This window comes from Astyanax mexicanus, chromosome 19 (genome assembly GCF_023375975.1).
Source record: "Astyanax mexicanus isolate ESR-SI-001 chromosome 19, AstMex3_surface, whole genome shotgun sequence".
NCBI classification, from domain to species: Eukaryota; Metazoa; Chordata; class Actinopteri; order Characiformes; family Acestrorhamphidae; genus Astyanax; species Astyanax mexicanus.
This window is the reverse complement of record NC_064426.1, coordinates 4983191-4991275: the sequence shown is the minus strand read 5'-3', so window position 1 is coordinate 4991275 and position 8085 is coordinate 4983191. Positions and strand designations below refer to the sequence as shown.

Sequence of the window (8085 nt, the reverse complement as noted above, 5' to 3'; positions counted from 1 at the left end):
CAGTAAAGGGTAGATAACCAAAATTTCTACTTAAGTAAGGTAACAAAGTATTTGTACTTTATTACTCAACACCTCTGGATATAACTTCTGCACAAATAATCCCTATTTTTTTAAAGTATGTCTGTAATTTATAAAGTTTATTTGAGTTACCGCTGCTTTTTCTCTCCATCACGTGAGCGAATGTGTGATGTTAGTGTGATGTGAAATTTGGCGTGTCAGGTTGGTAGCTGATCTCCAGATGTCCGTTCTGAAAGTGGGTCAGGACGAGCGCCAGAGGACGAGAGGAGGACGGTGAGAGACAGGTGTGGCCCAGGCTCTTTCACCAACACCACCACCACACTGCGGTCAGACACGACGGAGCCTGCGGTCAGACCTCGTAACTCCAGCGTGAACAGAAGTGAAGGACACAGCACCAGCCTTCTCCTGTTTCCCCGTCCTCACTTTGCTTCAACCTAGTTACACCTTCAGATTGGACTCAAATATCTGGGGCATTAGGCAAGATGTTGAAATTGGGTCCCATTAAAGTAATTTCCCACTGCTGTTCATTTTCAGTTACGTGAACAGTCTGTATAGTGATAAAACACAGATCAGTACTTGCATGACCTTACTGTTCTGCTTTTTACAGTAGAGTGCAATCAAATTTGAATAGCAATCCCAAATCATTGCATCAGACTTTGACATGTAGTATCAGTCAAAAAGTTTTTTCCTACATTGTAAATGAATACAGAAGTCATCCAGACTATAAATGAACACATAAGGAATCATGTAGTAACTTAAAAACAGTGTTAAACAAACCAAAATACTATGCAAAGAAGCACTTAGGTGCTCTTATATGACGTTTCTGATGCTGGTTACTCTGCTGAAATTATCCTGTGCAACAGAGGAAACTCTTACTCTTCCTTTCCTGGGTCAGTCCTAATGAGAGCCAGTTCCATCATTCCATTTCTGTTGGTCTTCACAACTGTACTTGAGAATATTTTCAAAAGTTCTTACATTTTTTCAGATTGACTTACATTTTTTTTTCTTTACTTAGTTGAGTAGTTGTTGCTTCTCATAATCTGGATTAGAACATTACTTAAATATTCACTATTCACTGTATACCTGTAACTCCACCTCTTCACTACTTTACACCTGATGCTTTTAAACACATTATTATGAGAAATTATAAAAAAAATTCTATGATTAACTCTTAATGAGTTCAGCACAGCTGTTAACTGAACGCCAGGAAAATCCAGCCAAGATGTGCAAAGCTGTCTCTATCTAAGTAAGAGGTGCTACTTTGAATCTAAGAATATAAAATATATTCTGTTTTGTTTAACACTTTTTTTGTTTACTAAATAATTCCATATGTTTTTCTTTATAGTTTGGACGACTTGCTACTATGCAGAAATGTTAAAAGAAAAATGTTAGGTGTATTTAGATTTTTAAAATGTGAATACAGATCGGACAAATCCATGTTAGCGACTTTAAAAAACAGAAAATCGCTATATGCAGGAATGGATGTGCACTACATTACCAGACAAAACATAAAAAAAAATATTAGGCTTATACTGCCTGCAATCAAATAAAAGTCATGTAGTCAATAAAAAAAGAACTAAGTACAAACTGCTTTGTTCAATCCTGTCCTAACTCTCTTTCTGATGTGTGTTTGTATACAGCTTAATTCAGCTTCATTTGAAGTGAAGAAAAGTTTGCAATATAGCTGTGAAGTAAGGGTGCTGTTGACCGCCATTAGCATTCAGAGAGCTTCTGCTGAGGGAGGTGGAGGAGATGGGGGGCAGCAAAGCTCCAGAGGAGCGAAGGGGGCTGAATTGATCAGAGCCTGTGACTTTCCCTCCGTCTCTCCATTGACTTTACTGCAAAGGTAGCACTTTGTAGACTAATTAAAGTTGCGGCACGGAGGCTGGAGAAAAGTTAGCCGAGGCGAGAGAGGAGCGGAGGATGGCGGAGGGTGGTCAGTGTGTACCCTTAATTTCATGCACCACAGCTTTCTTCAATAACTGCGCCGGCCATACAGATTAGAGCCATCCACTTCCACAGCGAAAAAACAACAAGCCCGTCACAGAACAAATCCCGACAACATGGTTTGATAACACAGCCATGCGTCATGTGCATTGCGCTCGGATCGCTGGGTGCGGGTTTTACAGGCGGAGGGATCAATCGGACTACTGGCAGGTGAATAAGGCCGTTTTTTTGTGTTTTTCTAAAAGCAGGACTGATTCTTGTTTTTAGGGGGATGGAGCTTAATATCTATAATATCTATCGTCTTCCCAAAAATCACAAATATCCTCTTAAAATGTGATTGCACTATTTATTTATTTAAAGTGTCAGTCCATATTATTTAGTTTGTAAACTCAAAGCAGAAGCATTTCTTAGTGGAGAAGAATATGGATACAATATTGTGTTTATTGGTACCAGTGTGCTGAAACAACCATCCCTGCTAAGACTAATACAGTATATTTATTCTAAAAACTGTGGTGTCTGGTCACCTTTCAAAGGGGAATTCTTCTTCTGACCACGTCGCACGTCTTTATGTACTTACAGTATGTCACACGTACAGCCTCTAAAAGAGGATCCGGCTCAGTTTTACTGAACGCGAGCGGCTGGTGGAGCATTGGAGACTTCAGAAGGGGAAACTCAGAGCTCAGTAGCTCATTCACTCATAGTAAAACCAAAGAAACGAAGGAGTGAAGTTTTCGACTGAGCACGCTCTCTCTCTGGAATCGGATTCATCCACTCTGAAAGGAGACCGCATCACACCCACCCAGTTTAAAATGATTCTTCTTCCGCATGCACGGTGCAATTACCCATTCTCACCAGAGAGGGCTCTAAATCCCCCAAATTGTTTTAAACTCTAATTTTTACTATGTGCTCTTAACAAAAGTCTGCATCAATTGTGTAAAGTTTCAAACGTATTCAAAAGGCTAATTTGAATCCAGTTAACAATTTTTGTTTAGTAGAATGTTTCATGAATGTTACAGTTAAGGTTCTTAGATTTTTTAATCTGTTAACTTTTTTGGATGTCCTTTTTTAGTTTTTATTTAACATTTAAAAAATGTTCTGGTAATGTGGCTGCTAGGCTACTTGTGTCAATGTTTTAATTTTAAACATTTCCTGACTTAAACATTTCCATAATGTTAGTGATTGTCTAACTGGGAACATCATGCCAGAAACGTTCTAAGAATGTCGTGATTCAAATTAGATTATTACATGTTACATGTCACATGTTACAGGCCAACTTTTCTAAAACCTTTTCAAAATGTTGCTAAGCATCCTTACAACGTTGTTCTCTACTAGCTGGAAAAACACAATAAACGCAATTTTTACGACATTTCTATGAAGACAGACCTCATATTGTGATGATAGTGAAGATACTATATCTCACTAATTGGAATTTTCCCCCTCTGGTCTGGTCTGGTCGTCGAGCCTCTCTCCATATGTTATGAAACCGAGTGGAATTCTCGGGAGAGCGAGCGACGCCTCGGGCTGAATGAGCTCGGAATTCGTGGAAGAAGCTGCTGAAATGTGAAGGACAGGCCAAACTGAGAACATGGGAACTCATTTCATTTGGATGCTCCTTGAATGTCAAGTGTGTCAGATAATGGCAACATCTTTGTTGTTGCCTTTTTTTCCACCCACAGATGAGTGTGTGTTGGTGGCGTTGTGCTCTACCTCTGGTTTATTGGCATCTAGAAGTGACACTCGGATAATCTGAGCTCATCCTTGCTCCTTTTAACAGTGATGTGGCCCAGAGATGTAGTAGAAGGGTGGCTTAGTGCTTAGCATGTTTGCCTCCCAGCACTGGGAGGGTCATGGGTTCAAGTCTCTATCTGGGTGGAGTTTCCATTTTTTTCTGTGTGTCTGCGTGGGTTTCCTCTGGGAACACTGGTTTCCTTCCATAGTCCTTCCAAAACATGGAGAACATTTCAATCTAAGGCTTTAAATGTACCCAGAAAAATGTAATACTCTAAATTAATTTTTTTATATGTATGAATAGGTATATGTTTTGTATAGATTGGTGTGTGTATAAAATGTATGTATAACTTTACCGGATGTAGTCCTCAAGGTGGACGGTGGTTTCCGGTTAAGAGTACGCTGTGCGCTATTGGCTGCTGCTTCTCACCGGTGTGTGGATAAGCGCTGAGTATACATTTTTACACACGTTTTGTGTGTAAAAATGTGATTGTAAAGCTTTCTTAGGTTTCTAGAAAGGTGCTACATAAGAGTAACTTCATTTATTAATTCATTCATTGTACCCCCTGAGCAAGGCACGTTGCAATTCTTATTCCTATATAATATCCCATCCACAGTCAATTTAATGCAGTTAAAATAGCATCAGAGTTTAGGAATAAGTCTACACTGGTCTGGAAGTGATGTGTGTTGAGGTACATTAAGGTACATTTGCCTTTTTGGCAGCAGAAACTGTATAAAATGTACAAAAAGTACTTGAAAAAGAACTGAAGGTTAACATTTTAAGATCTCTATATATTCTATACACGTAATAATAGTCAAGTCAAGTCAAGTAGTTTTATTGTCAGTACTGCAAATGTACAGGACATACAGAGAATTGAAATGACGTTCAGAAAATAGATATATAATATAAAAGAATGGGAGACACTATATGTACAATACAACAAGGACACAAATAGACAAAAGACAATAGTGCAATAGTGATGGGGAGATTAAAATAGGATGACAATACAAGTATAAACAGAACCCATAAAAATAGTAGTGCAAATATGGTATAATAGCTTAAGGCTGGTAAAGTGAATGAGTGCATAAAGTTCTTAAAGTTCACTGTTTTATATAAAGTACAGAGTTCTTTCAGAGCAAATCCTAATCTGTATTGTTTCACAGTGTATACATGAAATTTCTTTTAAACCTATGTTGCAGACACAAAATATTTAACACATTATATTAACATTGACCCATAAGAGTAGTGGAATTAGTGCCCATGTGCTGCTTGTATGGACACTGTAGCCTAGGCATTTAACAGCCAATGACCTCGCATCGTTAATCAAACTGAGAAAAATGAAAAGAAGAACGGTCATCAGCGTCTCAGAGGACTCACATTCTTCCATTAAGTAAATCTTTCAATATGAGCTACAAAAAACGTCAATATCTCACGAGTTCAAGCGTCAGGAAGTCCCTGGAGGACAGGATCACATAGAAACGAGAGACAGCCCTTCACCCAAAAAGCCACTGGAGCTTAGCCATGATGGTCAAATGTGCTCATTCTGCATGGATTAGCCCATCATCCCACAAACAAGCGTGAGAAAGCCCTGGACCGTGCCTGATGAGATGCTTTCTGATAGCTGTGTAAGAGCGATACCAATTAGAAAAGAACGGGGAAATAATGCCATTATCATGAATGGGTTGGTAAACGTGCTCCTGGCACCTACTTGCCTCGTTCTGTCCGTGTCTCCTGTGGGCCTGAAGATCCGTCTGTGATGTTGTGAGATCTTGCTTGGAAGAGATTGAGGCAAAATCATCATCTCTACTTTGGGGGGAAATTAGCATCAGTGCTAAGCTCTGGGCTGAAAGCAGAAAAGACCTCCAGTAAGAAATAAAGTGTTTAAAGTTGTTTAAGATTGGCGAGATTTTGCTGCATAGCTTCTTTTAGTCAGTGATTTTAAGACTGGTGGATTCAGGGGTCTATTGCAGTGGAAGTGCACTTACTTAACCCTTGTGTGGTGTTCATATTTTTGTTACTCGTTTACTTTGTTACTTGTATTCAATTCAGCAAAATTAAGCAATTCTACATTAAAATGCTTTACACATGCTTGCTTCACCTAAATTGCAAGCAATATAAACAGCTTACATGGTTAATATTTGCTCTTTACCTTTCTTATGTTACATTTCTTTTAAAAAGTGCTAATCTTTTTTTTTATAGTTTTTTAATAAAATGTAAAAGAAAATGAATTAAACTCAAGATATGAGTAGAAAATTTGTTTAGTTTCAAATTTACAAATGAAGCAATGTTTATTAGCCCCTGGCCAAACATACTGTATGTAATATAAATGTGTGTGTGTGGGGGGGGGGGGGGGGTGTACAGTGTGTGTTTATCGAAAATGTGTTTTGATATATGTTTTTCACAAAAAATGACCCAATTCCAATGAGTTTGAGTGAGAAAAAATATTTTTTTTGTATCATTTGATGAAAAATGAAAACGGGTCCCACAGACCCGAACACCACACAAGGGTTAATATATCAGCACCATGGACAGCGACCACTGTATTGTAATATAGAAAACTGCTCTTACTTTATGACAGCATGCACATGATCCAAATGGATTAAAAAAAAAAAAACTGACATACGAAAATCCATATTTAAATTTAAAATACTAAAACTGATTAATTTTAAGAAACCTTAAAGCAAAACTCCGGTGTAAAATGTACTTTGGGTGTATTAAAATATAAAAAAAAGTGATAAAAAGTACTTACCTTTGTTGAATAAGCTCACCTCCGCTCTCCCGCAGCTTTCTGAAATCCAGATAAATCACTTTTTTCAACCTTATCCAGCTCAAAGTAGCTCCACACTTCACTGGTAGAATCCAAAGAGCCCTGACATTAAAAACGAGCCATTTATAAATTTAAAACTGCAAAAGAAGTTTATTAAATGCCACTGTTTACAACCCATAGTGTACCAAAACAAGTCCAGTGGCAAAGACCTTTAAAATGTTATGATGCAACTGGCTCTCATGGAAAGGAAGAGCAAGACTTTCCTCTTTTGTACAGAATAAGTTCAGAAACCACAAGTTAACAGCACCTCAGATAAGAGCACCTATATGTTTTTGGCTTGTTTAACACTTTTAAATTGCTACATAATTCCTTATGTGTTCCTTCTTAGTCTGGACCACTTCAGTATTTATTTATAAAACAGAAAAACATTAAAAAAATGAAAACATTGACTAAGAAGGTTGTCTAAACTGGTTTGAATACTTTATGAATGGGACAACTATTTTTTTTTGCATTTTATTTTATTTGTGATCCAAATTGGTGGTGTAATTTAAATGTGTAAGGAAGGCTTCAATGCTAATTGCTAGTAGAACAGCATGTTTTGAGAGTACCAGTCAACAGTAATAAATTAAACAAACAAAAAAAAAAACACCCCTACCCCAATCCCTGCCCACCCCTACCCCAATCCCTGCCCACCCCTACCCCAATCCCTGCCTACTGAAAAGCTTAGTCCTGTGAACCAAGCAATGAATTCTAACCGCGGAGGCAAAAGCATGTGCCTTCTTAAATTTGCAGATAAAGGCAGAGCTCTATACTGAAGCGCTGTGACATGCCCCTCTCTCTGGGGGGGGATTGGGTTTAGGAGCTTGCCCTCATTGCCGCAGAAGGCTGACAGCGCCTGGGCCGAGTTAACTGGATTACGTAAGATGTTAAAGAAAGACGATCTTCTTCTCCCCTGGGATCGCAGAGGGCCTGCGCTCGGGGTCGCCATCCGAGCAAGGCAGCAGCGGGGAGGGGGGACGATGCGCGCGGGATGGGATGGGATAGGCTAGCGCTGTGTGCTAGCGCTAGGGCTGGAGACGCTATCGACACGGGACCGGCAGGCATGGATTTGAATGCGTGCCCTAGATACCCAAATAAGTCGGCTTCAATTGCAGCGAATCATTTCCAATGCAGTCAGATGGGGTGATCCATAATCCTGACCCAGATAACTTCCCGCCCAGCTCATAGCGTGACCACCTCGGGCCAGCAGGTAGCAGAGGGTCTGGATGCTGAAAAGAAATAGACCAGCCTCTGCTTTCCAAAAGAAAAAAAAAGAAAAAGGAAAATGGGAACGCTTGATTGGGTTAAAGGATTTTACGATTTTCCCTTGACCTTTGTGCTTTGTGGTGCAGAAGTCTGTGACCAGTAGTTTCAGGGTCAATATCAATATAACCCGTTTTTGTTACATCCTGTCATTTTAGTGTGGGAGATTTCATGGCTAAATTGGAGCAGCCTAGTGGTCAATCTCCATTAATTGCACATTATTGCACCAGTAAGAGCAGAGTGTGAAGGTTCAATTAGCAGGGTAAGAGCACAGTTTTCAATATATTGCAAATATATTGCAACGCACACAACATTATGGGTG

At 39.2% G+C, this 8085-nt stretch overlaps 1 long non-coding RNA gene across 2 annotated transcripts in view; it reads left to right on the top strand.

The window, feature by feature from the left end:
• Positions 1-7852: 7852 nt before the first annotated feature.
• The window catches only part of LOC125784385 (uncharacterized), a 247625-nt gene continuing 247392 nt past the window's right edge, over positions 7853-8085 (top strand). For both annotated transcript variants that reach the window (XR_007427168.1, XR_007427167.1), the window contains exon 1: positions 7853-8011. This is a non-coding gene — a long non-coding RNA (uncharacterized LOC125784385). The remainder of the gene's footprint in view (positions 8012-8085) is intronic.